The 15,021-nt window shown below is 36.1% G+C and overlaps 1 pseudogene; it reads right to left on the reverse strand.

Annotated features, from left to right (window-relative positions):
* Positions 1-728: 728 nt before the first annotated feature.
* On the reverse strand, positions 729-9,720 carry LOC114501383 (annotated as a pseudogene).
* Positions 9,721-15,021: the final 5,301 nt, after the last annotated feature.

Below are 15,021 nucleotides of genomic sequence, written 5' to 3' on the forward strand. Positions count from 1 at the left end.
TGTACACTTGCATTATCTGGGGCACATTAAAAAATACTGATGGCTCCTTCTCCCCCAGAGGTTTGGTCTGTGTTGGGGCCCCCATATTGGTATTTCCTCCCCATAATGTAAATCTATTATGCAGCTAGGGATAAGAACCTTTGTACTAGAGAATGATATATTCAAAACATTATGTGTTAATTAGTAAGCACAGAACCTAAAACTTTAAAAAATCATTAGAGGTCATCTCATGTAACCTTTGTCATTCTTCTTATCTATCTGCCAACTACAGAGGTCCCCAGTGAGCTCAGCTACAATTATTCACATAATTTAGTCCAAGTTACTATGGATTCTTGAAAATGAAATGCTCAAATATTTAGATAGATAGCTACAAATATTCTACAATTGAGACTTTGAGATTTGCTTTGCATTTAGAACTCAGACTTACTTGTCTCTTTGTGAGTCCCAACTAGTGAGATTTGTCCACTCTTTCACTTTACTATAATTTTTAGGTGTTGTTATTTCTAAAATAACAAGTAGGCTTTGTTAGTTCTAAATTCTCAAACTTAAACTCGAACTCTTGATAGTTTAAATATCACATAAGCATTATCTCTGACTTCACTCTCAGCCATTTTATCCAGTGAGATTCCAAAGAAATACAAATATTTTGAAAATAAGATAACCAGTTTGTCTACTTAAGTATTTATTTCTGTAATTAGCATTTCTGTGATTGAGCATTATTTCTGTATTTAGAAGAAAAATACTCTTATCACTACTGTTTTCCAATCCACCAGTTTTCTCTGTATTGTGGTCTCTTTGCCATCTCATCTTTGCACTTGATTCAATGATCATCTTGTCAAGATTACGATGCTCTACAAAGGCAAGTTCACCTTTGGTTGATTAAAGAATTGGTTTACTCATTATTGAATCATTGTCATAATAGAGGTGTTTGCAGCACATTCATTTCCAACAGGACATAGTAGTCTACTTTTTTAACACTAACAGAAGTAATTCTCTCTCTCAAACTATAGGTTTTGAAGAGAAACATTGAAGTTTACCTTTGTTTTCCATTTGTTACCTATGGTTTCTTCAAATTCCTGGCCTTGCTTGAAGAAGATCACTGTATTTTTAAAGGTGCTTTCAGTGCTGATGGTTACAATATCCCTTTCTTACTGATGATCACCCTGGGTTTGGCCAAATTTCCCAGTTTTCCAGTGGCTAACCTCACACTAGAAAATAAAGACAATATCTGAATTGTGTTGACCAAAATAGAGGATCTAGTAGGTCTGTGGAGGCCACATTCTAGGCTCAGATGTGTCTCAGGTATGTAGATGGCAGGTAGTGTCAACACTATTAAGTACTCCTCCCATGTTTCATCACCTACTAGAAATACATGTTATGGACTTGAGCATTTTGGGGTTTGTTATAAAAGCAATGTCTGCACATTCTAAAAAGAAAAGTATTCAGCCTAAATACAGCAAGTTGTCCACTTTACCACATCAAACCCCAAAATCCACAGAAAATTTTCTGAGTACAGGTCTTTTACATCCTTGGTTAGGTTTACTCCTAGGTATTTCATTACTTTTGAAGCAATTGTAAATGGGATTGTTTTCTTAATTTTCCTTTCTGTCAGTTCATTATTGACATATAAAAGTGCAAATGATTTCCAGATATAAATTTTGTATCCTGTTACTTTGCTGAATTCATTTATCAGTTCTAGTAGTTTCTTGGTGGAATCTTTGGGGTTTTCTATGTACAGTATCATGTCATCTGCAAATAAAAACAGTTTTACTTCTTCCTTTCCAATTTTGGATGGTTTTTATTTCTTCCTGTCTGACTGCTGTGGCTAGGACTTCCAGTGCTATGTCAAATAAAAGACATAAAAGCAGACATCTCTGTGTTGTTCCCAACCTTGAAGGGAATGCTTGTAGTTTTTGCCCATTGAGTATGATGCTGGCAGTGGGTTTGTCATATATGGACTTTGTTATGTTTAGGTATGCTTTCTCTAATTCCACCTTGCTGAGAGGTTTTTTTTAATCATAAATGGGTGCTGGGTTTTATTAAATGCTCTTTCTGCATCTATAGATATGATCATGTGGTTTTTATCCTTCATTTTGTTTATGTGGTGAATCATGTTTATTGATTTGTGAATGTTGTACCAACCTTGTATTCCCAGAATAAATCCCACTTGATCATAGTGTATAATCATTTTGATGCATTGCTGTATTTGGTTTGTGATGCAGACCCCAGCTCACCGGGTCCACGACATTGTGGATGTGACATGAGACATTAACATGGACTACCAAGTCCTGTGGAGGAAAAGGGCAGGTGGCTTCACTTTCAAGAGGAGCCAAAAGCCGAGGCCTCCACCATGACAGGCTTTCATTTCTTTTCTGGGCACATTACCTGATGGTCCTCATTTACTATGCACAGGTTGGCTTTAGGTGGTTACCTTTTACAGAAAACAAAGGAGCTAATTCTGCTAATCACATCACAGAAGAAGGATATTTGCAAATGAAAAGGGAAAAGTAGAATGGTTACACTACATACTGGGGAGTTTTAGCATGGATTTTAGGAAGTTGCAGCAAGCACTTGCTGTCTCAATTCAGGGTGAGGGAGTTTTAGCAATACCAAGTCTCATAGTGGCCTAGGTCCATTGCAAGTCCCACGGGAGAACCTATCCATGGGTATATATCCTGTGCATCTCAGAATGGGAGCTGGGCCCACACCAGGCAGAATGATCTCCTACAAGTTTGCTAATATTTTGTTGAGGATTTTAGCATCTGTTCATCAGGGATATTGGCCTATAATTTTTTATATTTTTAAAACCAAAAACACAAAATTAAGTTTTAAAATTAGGATAACGCTGGCCTTGTAAAATGAATTTGGGAGCCTTCCCTTCTCTTGAATTTTATTAAATAGTTTGATAAGGAAAGGTGTTAGTTCTCAGCATGTTTGGTAAAATTCACCTGTGAAATCATCCACTCCAAGGCTTTTGTTTATTGGGAATTTTTTTATTACCACTTCAATTTCACTAGGTATAATCTGTCTATTGAGATTCTCTGATTCTTCCTGATTTAGTTTTGGAAAATTGTGTGTTTCTAGGAATTTATCCATTTCATCCAGGTTGCCCAATTTGTTGGCATGTAGTTGTTCATAAGATTTTCTTACAATCCTTTGTATTTCTTTAGGGTCAGTTGTTATTTCTCTTCTTTCATTTCTGATTTTATTTATTTGGGTCCTTTTTTTTCTTGATGAGTCTAGTTAAAGGTTTTTCAATTTTGTTTATCTTTTCAAAGAACTATCTCTTGGATTCATTGTTCTTTTGCATCATTTTTTTAGACCTTATTTCATTGATTTCTGTTCTGATCTTTATTATTTCCTTTATTCTACTCACCTTGGGCTTTGTTTCTTATTCTTTTTCAAGTTGTTTTAAGTGTAAAGTTAGATTGTTTATTTGGGCTTTTTCTTGTTTCTTGGGGTTTTATTTTTGTTTGCTTTAGTTATTTTTTAGGTAGGCCTGTAGTGCTATGAATTTCCCTCTTAAGATTGCTTTTCCAGTGTCCCACAGATTTTGGATTTTTGTTTACTCATTTTCATTTTTTTAAAATTATTTTTTATTTCTTCCTTGATCTCTTTGTTGATCCATTCCTTGTTTAATAACATGTTGTTTAGCTTCCATGTCTTTCTGAGTTTTTCAGTGTTGATCTTGTGATTGATTTCTAGTTTCAGAGCATTGTGGTCAGAGATCATGTTTGATATGATTTCAATCTTCCTAAATTTATTGAAGCTTGTTTTGACTTCTAACATGTGGTCTTTCATCTCATGTGCACTAAAACAATCTATATGTTCTGCTGCTTTGGGATGAAATACTCTGAAGATGTCAAATTCATTTGACCTAGTGTGTCATTTAAGGCCACTGTCTAATGGGGTGTTAAAATCTTCAACTATGACTATATTTGTGACAATCTCTTCCTTTATGTCCATCAAGATTTGCTTCACATAATTAGGTGTTCCTATGTTGGATGCACAAATGTTTACTAGGGTTATATCCCCTTGTTGGATCATTCCCTTTATGATTATATATTGTCTTTCTTTGTCTCTTATTATAGTCTTTGTTTTAAAGTCTATTTTGTCAGATATAAGGACTGCTACCCCAGCTTTTCTTTCTTTTCCATTTGTGTAAAATGTCTTTTTCCTTCTTTCCATCTGAGATGGGTCTCTTGGAGTCAACATATGTATCAGTCTTGTTTTCTTATCCATTCAGCTACCCTATGTCTTTTGGTTGGAGCATTTAAGCCATTTACATTGAAGGTAATTTTTGATAGATACATATTTAGTGACATTTTATTGTTAGACTTTTTCTAACAATAGACTTCTTCTAACAATTTTCTTCTCTTTTTTTTCTTTCTCTTTTTTTCCTTCTTCTTCTTAAAGCAAGTCCTTTATCATTTGTGGCAGTACTAGTTTGATGTTAACAAACTCCTTTGTTTTTTTCTTCTGGAAAGCTCCCTATTTCTCTGTTGATTTTAAATTATATACTTTGCTGGGTAAAGTAGCCTTGGTTGTAGGTCCTTGCTTTATATCACTTTAAATATTTCATGCCATTATCTCTTGGCCTAAAATGTTTTTGTTGAGTAATCAGATGATAGTCCAATTGGTGCTCCCTTGTGTGTAACTACCTACTTTTCTCTTGCAGCTTTTAAAATGCTCTCTTATCATTTTAATTCTGGTGTGTCTCCATGTAGGCCTCTTTGGGTCCAAATTGTTTGGGACTCCTGGAGCTTCCTGGACTTCACCAGGAAGTGTGTGTTTTCCTTTCACCAGATTAAGGAAGTTTTTATTCATTTTTTCTCAAATAGGTTCTCAATCCCTTGCTTGCTCTCTTCTCCTTCTCATATTCCCATGATGTGGATGTTGTTACACTTCGTGTTGTCCAAAATGATTTTTAAGCTCCCATTTTTTAATTCTTTTTTCTTTTTGCTGCTCTGCCTGAGTGTTTTTTCTACCTTGTCTTCCAAATCACTGAGTCCATCCTCTGCTTCATCTAAAATATATTTATTTCTTCCAGTGTATTATTTAATTCAGATATTGCATTCTTTATTTCTTTTTTTTTATTTTAATCATTGTTCAAGTACAGTTTTCTCCCCCCTACTCCCATTCCAGCGCATTCTTTATTTCTGACTGGTGATTCTTTAATGGTTCTTATGTCTTTTTTCATGCTTTTATAATCATTACCCTAAACACTCTATCTGATAAATCTATTGCCTCCACTTTATCTAGTACTTCTTCTGGAGAATTCTCTTGTTCTTTCATTTGGGGGTCTGTCCTTTGTCTTCCCATTTTGACTGCTTCTCTGTATTTTCCTAATCAGTTGTTGGAAATGTTTTTCAAACTAAATTTCTGTGGTAGAGCTTGAGGATCTACATTTTACCAACCACCAGGCACTTACATGCACTCTGAAATTTGAAAATGACAGAATAAGGAGTCCTTCTCTGAGACTGCCTTATATTTTGTTTCTTCCTCAGCTGAAAATGAAGTTCAAACATCTAAACAATCTGATAGTATGGATCTATCTCCATAAGATCCCATAGTTTTCTGAGTAACATGACATGATCTTGCTAATTTTGCCTATAAATAAAAACTTTCTCATAAGCTTTCCAAATAGGTAAGTAAAGCTACAGGCACTTTGACAAGCATGGCAACCTGGAGTCATTGACCTCACTGTCTATTAGATTTATAGAGCTCTGGAAATGTCCAAAGAGTCTTTTCACCTATTCAGCTCATATCTCTGGGACATTCTCTAGAAATAGTGCCAAGTAAAGTTGATGTAAGTAATGACTAGATTTTCTATCTCCATCCAATGCTCCAACTCCAGGAAAGTCTAATGTTAGTATAACTGAATTTGAATTCATTGCCACAACTCAATTCTTTTTATCTCAGTAACTTCCCTAGGCTATAAACATCCTGCTTTAATGCCTCTTCTTTTTACAAACTGTCTATCTACATGATTAAGTAATAATAGACTACCTAGAGGTAGAGAGAGAAAACTTACAGTTTAGCTAAAAATCAAAATTTTAACTTCCACATCTTCAACTTCTTATATCATGAGCCTTTTAGCTATTATAAAAGTAGCTTTCAGGAAAGTCAGGGAATGGGTTGACTAAACTTTTAAGACTTCACTCCTGCAGGCTTAAATAAAGCCCTATTGGTATGAAACTTCCTTCGGTATTAGTGGGAGTTCTATGCATTTAAGCATCTCTCACATAGGTTAAAGTCTATTAAAATTGCCACAAACAAAATGCAAATAAATTATCTTACACAAGAAAGATCAATCCCAAAAGAGGATTGTACTTCAGGTTGTGCAACCTTTCCCCAGGCTCCTGGAAAAGGAGTTAAAAGGAAATAGCCATGCAGCTTTCTCCCAAAGAGTCTTTTCAGCAGGAAGAAGAAAGAGCCTTTCTTGCCAAAAGCTCTCATGTAGTCATCGAAGTGTACACCGGATACTAGCTTCCACATGCCACCAGTCTGTTGCTCACTGTGTCATATGAGGTGAGGTTCATGAGAATCATGTAAAATCCTGAAGCCTCAGAAGATGCTTTTCAAAGATGTCCATGGCATATGACTCTCACAGAGACCAAACAGTGAAAAGCAAACTCAGGCCCAGGCAATGAATGGCTCATCAATCATCCATTAGGACAAAACAAACTCCCACATAATGTTTCCTTTAGTCTATAAAAGCTTTTATAAAAATCAATGAGAGTACTATTTGAACTTTCAAAAAAAATGTTAATCAAGCTTACATTTTTTAGGAAGTTCTTAGGTCATTAATGCTTTGGGAAAGATGCAATGAGTTGAGTTGTATGCCTACTAAATTATCTAAGCATGAATGAATGAAGGTGTGTGTGGGAGTATTTTAACATCTTGGTTCCTCTCAGTTGTGAGTGTACAAAATGAAGAATTCTTATTAAAAGAGAAGAAAGAAGAGGACATATACCTGAGTATTGTGATAACCACTTCCACTATGTTGTGGGAGTGGTTATCACAATACTAGCTAGAAGCAGTATGAGTCCTTTCAAATAAATCTATAGTTATATAAAGAGAAAAGATTTTCTATAAGAATAATACTAATGTATACAGAGAGCACATTATGGGACAGTCATTGTGCTAAGTGCTTAATATGCATAATTTAAAGTAATATGAACAAATCCAGGAGTTACTTACTCTTATTATATTCACTTTACCAATGAGAAAATTGAAGCTCATGGTGGTTAGGTAATTTGTTCCCAAAACTTGAATAAGCAGAGGCAGGATTTGAACCTGACATTGTTCCCCAGTGCCTAGACTCTGACCATTATTTTCACTACTCCTCCTGTGCCATCTGTGTTGAGTCCCTGGCTGAAGGTCAAGTGATCTTGATGTCACCAGGACTGGATAGAGACACTCATTCTCTCCTCAAAAATGAAGAGCTGAGGCATTGAGGTTACCATGGTCATCAGAACATCAGTCTTTGACCAGGAGGAGCAAATGTAAAACTACTTTGAATAAAGTGTTGTTCTTGGGAATACCTAGATGCTGCTCTGCCTTTTTCTTAGCAGTTTTTACACATTGACAATAATCCTGGCTGTCAGACTGCAGATATTACTAGATTTCATATGCTTAGTACCTGTGTGGGTGCACTTCACAACCATGAAAATATCCCATCATAAATTTGCTTATAATAGGTAGAATTGCTGACCTCCAGGTATCAGGTCACCAATGCCATGGTTGTGCCATAATAATAGCAATTATGTTGTTAGGATCCAGTCAGGCAAAAAATGTGGAATCATATCCAGTGGGTCTGAGTCTCATCTTACATTATTCATGCCTAAATAATTCAAAGTGGGGATGAAATGATGACTAAATAAATTTCTCAGGTGACCAGCTATCCCAATCCTAGACCCAAGAGAATGTAAGTGGAAGAAATATATTGTACTGGGTCAGAAGAAACAGCTTTGAAAAAAAGGGCTTTTGATTAGTGAGTGTGTTATTTTCTTATCCATAACACATAATAAAAATGAATGATGGAATCACTTGTGCCTTCAAAAATTTAGGCATTCTGCCTTAATCTATGACAGGCTCCCAAACCCTCCACTCAAGCCAAATGCTTGTATTCAGAGGGACTGGTACAAGAGGGCTGTATGAATTCTCAGATGTCCCTGTATTGCATGTAGAAATAGCCATGGTATTCAAACTATAAACATTGAGGTATATATTGGCAAGGCTTGTAGCTTTGAAGCAATATTAAATAAAAGAATTTTCTATTTTAGGCTTATCAGCAATGCACCTGACTGTTGGAATTAACCAGATGTACTTGGAACCAAGAAGAAATTCTGAGCACCAGATATGAGTCAGAAGCACAGATCAAAGCCATGAGAGAAGATCTAGATTGAACAAGGCTGGAGACCTTGTTGCTCCTGGCTAAGAAAGTCACCAATATCCTAGAGAAAAAGGATGGATAAAAACACCAGATCCACATTATAACTAGACACATATATTTAGACTTGAATTAAGTATTTGTAAAATGATTATAGTCTCTAAATGGCATGGGTTCACTTTTCACTGACTTACGGCCTATGTAAATTCTCAAGGTGAAGGAGGTATATATTTTAATTACACACTGAAAAGAACATCAAGGGGTCCAAGCCAAATAAATAAGGAAAGCTTTCTCTATATAGCATGTAATGTAAATATTCCTTACATCTTGTCTTCTAGCTACATCCAATTGTATATTTTGAAAAGCAATAACCAACAACCTGCAGCAAATGACTAAAGAAGTCCTAGTCAGTCCACTTGAATGCCAAAGATCTGACTCCATTACTTTCATTAACTTAGTTGAGGGCTTGCTAAGTGCTAGCACTGTTCAAGGTTCTGGATAGACATCACTGGACAACACTCCATGCCCCTGTGAAACATATTCTGCTTATGGTTTGATAAAGGCTTGAAGCAAGAAATTTGAATTCTAGTGAGTATGAAATTATTTGTAAAATAGAAATATTGTGAGAATAATTGATGGCAAGAAAAGCATACCACATAGTCCTAGAAGGAATAATTCATTAAAATGGTCATTAAACATTGAGAAAATAAAAATGGTCCTTAGAATTTTTACTTCCTCATGATAAATGAGAAAATTAAGCTAACTCTCCAACATGACATTTAGAAAAGGTGGACAAATTTTTTAAAAAATTCTCAAGGCATAGGAGAGATTAAAAGGCAGAAAAAATAAAAGGCTAGGATTTGAGCAAAAAAGGAAAGGCCAGAGACCTAGGCCCAATATTGGGGCTGCTGCTCCTCCAGGGAACTATGATTCCTATAAGAGACAGGGAGAGGCCAAAGTCTATGTGCATTTATGGCAGTGTCACAAGGTTAGAGAACAATGATGAAGAATCCAGTTAACTATCAAACTTTGGTTTGGGACTTTGAAAGGCTTCAACAGAGGAACAAAGAGGAACTGGATGTAGACCTGTGCTTGCACCTAGTCGATTCTGTAATCTGGGACAGCTAGTGAACAAGCCACCAGTAAGAAACAAACACCATCTTCCTCCCTGCCAAGAGAAGATCATGTAAGCCTAGGTCCAAATTTATCTCTACTGTTTTCTTACCCATTGTTAATAAAAAAATAAATAGAATAAAATAGAAAAGAAAATATGCTCAAAAACCAAAAAAAATAGACAACAGAAATAATGGACAGCACATATTAATAAAATAAAAACAAGCATATTATAAAATATACCATTAAAACCAAAATTTTCTGTAAAGACTAATGAAGTTGGCAATCTGTTGTCAAACTGGATTTTAAAATAGAGAAGGCACAAGTTATTGATTGTAGGAATAAATAGAGTATATCAATATATCCTATATTAAAAATTTGAAAGAAATTTATGAATTCTTAAGGAAGCACAATTTATTAAAAATGATATAATGATAAGGGGAAAAGGTAAATATTCCCAAATTATTAACATTAAATCTATTATTAAAATTTCTTCTAAAAAAATGCTCCAGGCCTGTAGGCTTCACCAATCAATTCTTACAAATTTAGAGGGGGAAAACAATAACACCTATCTTATACAAAATCTTCCAAAGAATATAAAAAGAAGTACGAACTTCCAGACTGCTTCTCCCAAGGACTTTGCACATGTCTGTTTCTATTCCTGAAATGGCTAATCACTCCCACATAGTTAATCCTTTAATCTGAGCTCAGTCATAATTTCTTACTTTTAGGGTGACATCCTTCAGAGATTTCAACTCAATCATCTTTATTAACCTTTCTCATATATCATCATGTAGCAATTACTGCAATGGCAATATTTATTAATTTTTGATGCTATTTAATTAATATGTATACCACCCACTGAAGTTTGATTCCATATGATTTTATGCATGTAAAATCCTAAGTATATAACATCATCATGTATAAGTAGTAAACAATAAACTTGTTGACTCGCAGTGAACAAAGATAATATAAAATTTTTTACATATGTGAGTTAGTTTACATTAAATCAGGTAATAAATATTATGAAAACATCTAACATTAGCGCTTTGATCAAGTTCTCCTAAACTCCTTTTCCCTCCCTGCTTCATATAGGGTGGAGTCATGCCTAAATGTGAAACTTGGGTACAACTCTCATTCCTTTATTTGGTCATTACTATAGTTAGTGGTCAAGCAAGTGGTTCTTTCTATGTTCAGAATAACATGATCATAACATGGCACTAAGAAAGTCCCATAAGGTAACTCCAAGATACATACACAGTCGTCCATGCACACAGACAATTACTGAATGCAAACTGAACTGAGGTGGCATTGAAGACAATGTGGTGAGTGACACCAGAAGTCTGGCCCTTATGGGTCTTACACTCTAGTTAGGAAGACAGACTTTTAACAACATCCAAAGCTATGTTAGAATGTCCAATTATTATGTTTGGATTGCAGATGGATGTCATGAAAACACCATTAAAGAGCCAATTAGGCTTCTGGCCAAGATGGAGGTATAGGTAGATATGCTCTGCTTCCTCACACAACCAAAACAAGGATAATAACCAATTTAAAAACCAAATACCACCAGAAATGCCAGAAAATTGAACTATATGGAAATCCAACAACCAAAGAGTTAAAGAAGAAACATTCATCCATACTGGTAGGAGGGGCAGAAATGGGCAACCAGGGCAGAGAGAACACACAACAGCAAGGCAGAAGCTGGTGGACTGGGAAGGAAAGGCAGTGGCTGACAGACTGGGTGGTCCCACATTTGCATATGGGTAACCTGGGAGGTACAACTGGGGAGCAATACAAACAGTGCAATCCAGGTTTCCAGCACAGGGAAATATAACCTCTGGCTGTAAAAACCTGTGGGGTTGGTGGTGGTGGGAGAAACTCCCAGTCTCACAGAAGAGTCCATTGGAGGCGTCCACAAGATCCCAGACTATATACAAACCCACCCATGTGAGAACCAGCTCCAGAAAGGCTCAGTTCACTTGTTGGTAGCAGGGGAAGTGACTGAAAGTGGAGTGAGAGCCAAGTAAGTGGCATTGTTCTTTCTTTGACACCTCCCCCACATATAGCACCACAACACAGCAAAGTGGGTGTCCTCGCCCTGGTGAGTACCTAAGGCTCTGCCCCTTACAATGTAATAGGTGAGCCAAGACAAAGAAATATGGCTGAAATGAAAGAACACATCCAAATTCCAGTAAAAGAACTAAGCTACGAAGAGATAGTCAACCTATCAGATGCAGAGTTCAAAACACTGGTCATCAGGATGCTCACAGAATTGGTTGTGTAGGGATGCAAAATAAAAGAAGTATAGGTTATACAAAGTGAAATAAAGAAAAATATACAGGGAACCAAAAGGGAAGTGAAGGAAACCAGGACTCAGATTAATGATTTGGAACAAAAGGAAGAAATAAACATTCAATCAGAACAAAATGAAGAAATAAGAATTCAAAGAAGTGAGGAGAGACTTAGGAACCTCTAGTAAAACTTTAAACATTCCAACATATGAATTATAGGGATGCCAGAAGGAGAAGAGGAAGAGCAAGAAATTGAAAACTGATTCAAAAAATTAGTGAAGAAAAACTTTCCCAATCTGGCAAAGAAAATAGACATGCAAATCCAGGAAGGTCAGAGAGTCCCAAAGAAGTTGGACTTTAGAGGGAACACACCAAGTCACATCATAATTAAATTATCCAAGATTAAAGATAAGGAGTGAATCTTAAAAGCAGCAAGAGAAGAGGAGACAGTTACCTACAAAGGAGTTCCCATGAAACTATCAGCTGATTTCTCAAAAGAAATCTTGCAGGCAAGATGGGGCTGGAAAGAAGTGTTCAAAGTCATGAAAAGCAAAGACCTACATCCAACATTACTCTATCCAGGAAAGCTACCATTTAGAATGGAAGGACAGATAAAGTGCTTCTAGGATAAGATCAAATTAAAGAAGTTCATCATCACCAAGCCCTTATTATATGAAATGTTAAAGGGACTTTTCTAAGAAAAAAAGATCAAAACTATGAACAATAAATGACAACAAACTCACAACTATTAACAACTGAACCTAACAAAAACAAAAATAAAAACAAACCAAGCAACTAGAACAGGAACAGAATCACAGATATGGAGATCACGTGGAGGGTTATCGGTGGGGAGGGGGAGAGAGGAGCATGGAAGAAAAGGTTCAGGGAAGAAGCAAATAGACAGGGGAGGTTAAGAATAGTATAGGAAATGTAGAAGCAAAGAACTTATATGTATGACCCATGGACATGAACTAAGGGGGGAATGCTGGAGGAAGACTGGTGCAGGGCAGAGGGTATAAAGGAGAAAAAATGGGATGACTGTAATAACATAATCAATAAAATATACTTTAAAAAAGAGTCAATTAATCATTGCCATATAGGAGGACACTTTATGGAGTTTCTCAGACATCAGATGCCATGAGGCTGATTACCTGATTTATCTTCACAACTTGGCCACCAAGGCATTGGGTGCCCCTCCCAGGCAGCTGTTCTACAGAAGGTGACTTCAGGCTTGACAATCTCCTCTTTTATGTTTTAGATAAGTGTTTTTCCTCTATGTTTGACAGTGCTGAGTTTAAAGTTTTTTTCTTAATAAATACTATTTCTTGGAACTTTCTTAGCCCATGACTCTGACTGATCTTTCTCAGACTCTAGTGACAGTTGTATTTATGCTGCTCAAACGTAGTGAATGGCTTTTCTTTTGTTGAATAGCAAAAGGGAGGGAAGAAGTGGCTTGTGATTCCTTTAAAGAATGCAATTGGCTTTCTTTTTACTGGACTCTAATATGCACGGTGTCTTTTCCAAAGTCTAGTCTAAGATTTCAAGTCATTATTCCTAAGGCACCTGAGAATTGAAGTTACTCATTCATTGGGGAGGAAATAGAAGATGGAATTTCTGAACTTCAGGTTTTTTCTCTAATCATTACAGCACATCCTGGGTTGACAATTGTTTTTTGTTTTGTTTTGTCTGTTTTTTAAATTTGCATTTCCTCTTAGAGAAAAAGTGATATTAAGGGCATGAAAGTAGGGTGAACTTTTCAGGCACAAAGAGCCATAGGAAATCCCTGCAAGGACTCAGCCATCTGCTCCCTTACAGCTGATGGGACAAAAGAATTCCTTTTGAAAAACCTTACCTTTAACAGGAACCTAGTAAAAAAAAATGAACAAGCTAGCAATGTATAGCCAAAGACATTGAAATTGAGAACAGGCTGACAGTGATCAGAAGGGAGAGGGGAGGGGATAAAGGGGGAGAAGGGTGAAGGGTTTATAGGAACAAGTATAAAGGACATATGGACAACAACAAGTGGGGGTAGAAGTGGGGGAAGGAGATGGGGAGGGCTGAGGTGTTGGGGAGGGGAAAAGACAGATAATTGTACTTGAATGACAAAAAAATTCACTAGTAAAGCACAGTAAAAAGTGTGTGTAGTTTTATTTCATGAAGAACAAATACAGGATGAGGTAAAAGCAGGTTTATAGTTGTGAGTATGTGAAACATAGTTTATTCTTGTATTTCATCTATTAATTATTGTATTATTTTTAATATGAACACCTGTAAACCCACTTTTGTCTAATCTTGTGTGACTCAGGTAGCCTACTTAATTTTCTGCTTCTTTTTCTTTGATTGTCTTATAAAATTTTTTCAGTAGTTGAGATGGTATGAAGACTGAATGTATAATTTACATATCTTACTTTGTGAAATTGCTTTGTAATTTATGTACTGGAAGGTATTACTTTTAATAAACATCTACTGAAATCTGAATTCTATTTTACAAAGGAAACCAGAATCCATTTCCCTGTTCATTCTCTCCAATGCCCCTTTGTAACTATTGAGTTGCTTCCAAACCTTGTTCAAAGCTTACCTGCACTGAGACTCTTCTCTGACTTTTTTGCCCACTGTGTGTTGAACGTGCCCTCTGTTACATTGTTCCTACTCTGTGCATTCAAATCCTTTTATAATCTAGAAGGGGCTGTGGGAATTATGAGAAGATGAGGGGTTTCCTGTACTGGTCCATTGCATAAGGTCTTTAACCTCCCCCACAGCCCTGTGATGTAGATTTCTCCATTTCTCAAAGGAGAAAAATTCAGTGGTTACACAGCTAATTTCATGCTCACATAGGTGACAGTGGCAGGAGGAGGACTCAAATTCATTCATCCCACTTCACTTCAGTACATTTCTAGACAACGGTGGACTCCATTCTGTCTTGGGACTGGTGGATAGATGTCCCCCCCACCACCTTGTCCCTCTCCAAATCTTACATATCTAGATACCTAACTTCAAAATGGACAGACTGTATTTTCCCCTAAATGTCCAAAAGAAACCTTTAGAATTCATAACTTGGGGATTAAGTTATACCCTGACACTTCATCCTAATTTTCCATCTATTTTTGGTTACTATCTTTGGATGTCCACTTGTGTTAATTGCATTTTTATGCAAAAAGTGTGAAAATCAAATACACTAATAATGTTCAAAAATTATTTTTGTAAATGAGTTACTAAATA

This window comes from Phyllostomus discolor, chromosome 7, assembly GCF_004126475.2.
Source record: "Phyllostomus discolor isolate MPI-MPIP mPhyDis1 chromosome 7, mPhyDis1.pri.v3, whole genome shotgun sequence".
In the NCBI taxonomy this organism is placed as follows: Eukaryota; Metazoa; Chordata; class Mammalia; order Chiroptera; family Phyllostomidae; genus Phyllostomus; species Phyllostomus discolor.